At 56.3% G+C, this 2053-nt stretch overlaps 1 non-coding gene across 1 annotated transcript; it reads left to right on the top strand.

Moving 5' to 3' along the window:
- The first annotated feature begins 1293 nt into the window (after positions 1 to 1293).
- Positions 1294 to 1366, top strand: TRNAT-UGU (transfer RNA threonine (anticodon UGU)). The gene has a single exon. It is a non-coding gene; the product is annotated as a tRNA-Thr (tRNA).
- The last annotated feature ends 687 nt before the right edge of the window (positions 1367 to 2053 follow it).

The following is a 2053-nucleotide window of genomic DNA, read 5'->3' as shown; positions in this document are numbered from 1 at the left end:
GGCCTACCGTTGGGAGAATGGGCAAGAAGCTTCTTCTAAAGCTGCTGTCCAGAGCTACCTGGTGGATCAAGTAGCAGGGTGAACAGGTGTCACTTACCCTCCCAGAGCCTAAGCCAAGGACTTCCTGTCCTCCAGCCGCCCACTTGAGTAAGACACAAGAGCCTGCCACTCACTGCTGGAATCTCATGGGATCCTAGCTTTTTCCCAGCTCTGCGGCTGGGAAATCTGTAAGGGTGCTCAATGGCCCCTGTCCAGTTGTGTGAGCTCAGGAGCATCACGGATGGCCTGGTTTTTTGAACCTCAGAGGTGACTGACAGCCCTATGCTACCCCAGGAGGGCACCTGACTGTTCCTGTACCTAAGACCTCCGGCCTCCCATCTTTTAGATGCAGAGGGGAGCTATTCTGGTTGTTGTGCGTGTTATACAGAGCAGCCAAGGGGTAAAAGGAATGCAATAGTCGGGCCCTTGTTTGGTGCTCCCCTTTTGCGCGGGCGATTTAGGGGTGAGAGACGCGACGGAGCTGTGCTGCCAGGGCCCCAGGCCGTGTTACAGGACGGTCTGCGGCGTTACTCTGCCTCAGAAGAAATCGGTGAGACTCTTGACACCTCTCGATCCCGGAGCATCGTCTCTCAGGCTTGCAGGACAAGCCTCCTCCCTGCAGCCGCTTGCTCCGCGGGAACTCAGGGAGCAGCCGCGGCCGCCGCCGCTGTCCCCGGGAGCCCTTTGCAGGCTGGGGTTGTAATGAGCGGGCGGGGCGTGGGGGGGGGGGGGGTGCGCAGTGGCAGCCCCGCTCCGCAGCGGAACCGGGGCGCAGCGCAGGGGGGGAAGGGCTGATCGGCACCGCCCCGCCGGCGGCAGCCTTTCCGCTTGTGCCGCTGATGCAGCAGCGACACCTGGTGGCCCACGCTCATTAACGCAGCCCGAGGCGAACCGGCGCCCGGAGCCGGCGCGCGCCACGCCTCGCCCGCGGCCCCCAAGCACGGGCGGCGCGACCGCCTCGTGCCCAGCGGCGCGCGCCGCTGTAAGTGCTCCAGCCCGGCAGCCGCGGGGCGGTCCGCGCTGGTACCAGCTAGGCCCGGACCGCGCTTTTCCCGTGGAAATGAAGCGGCGCCGGCGGGGGCCGCTGTGGCTCGCACGCGCAAGGCGAGCTCGCCCCTGCCCATGCGGGCTCCGAGCGAGCCCCGCCGCGGGGCTGAGAGAAGGCGCCCGGGGGTGGGGAGCTGGAGGTTACCGCAGCTGTTCCCTCAAGGGCGCCTGGCATCTTAGTGCGACTGCGGCAGATTTGTAAATGGTGGCTCCATAGCTCAGTGGTTAGAGCACTGGTCTTGTAAACCAGGGGTCGCGAGTTCGATCCTCGCTGGGGCCTCAGCTCGCTTTTGGCTGCCTCCTTTGGAGGGAGAGCGTGTCTTTCCATTAAATGCAACCCAGCTCATTTTGGTATGTAAGGGTTTTATAGTTATAGTGACAATCCTAAATTCCACGCAGCTTCAGTGGGTGTTACAGATATAAGTGTAGTATTTGGGGAAATATAATGGTCTGAGGATATTAATGATCACTCAGTTCTATTAATAATATCAATTAATATCAGTATATAAATAATAAATATAAAATATTACTTTTATACAATGCTGTATAACATTAATATAATTAGCTCTTTTTGCCTCTGTTTACCCAAGGGGGATAATAGCATCTTTTGAGTGCATTGTGGGAACCAGCGAGTAAACGTTTGTAAAGCACTCTTTACAATTCCCCTGATGGGAGGTGCTGTGAAATGTTGTTATTAAGAGATTAAGAGATCAAATTGCCCCGAGGTGGGGAATAAGTGGCATGAAGGGAGTGTGTGCCAGCTGGACAGGATTATCTGCCTCTTCACAGCTTTGCACTGACCCAGGGCTGCGGGTTTTATTTCTATGTCAGAAGCTGCACTTCTGAGAATTCACTTGTCTATTTTTGGTTTTCTGTGGCCTGGGTAGGTTGGCTTGAGAAGAACTAAAGCCCCAGACAAAAATCCACTTCTGCATTGATTTTACAAAGTTTTTATCCATTTTTCAAG

The sequence above is a fragment of the Caretta caretta genome, chromosome 6 (genome assembly GCF_965140235.1).
Source record: "Caretta caretta isolate rCarCar2 chromosome 6, rCarCar1.hap1, whole genome shotgun sequence".
Classification (NCBI taxonomy): Eukaryota; Metazoa; Chordata; order Testudines; family Cheloniidae; genus Caretta; species Caretta caretta.
This window is presented reverse-complemented; position numbering and strand designations above follow the sequence as displayed.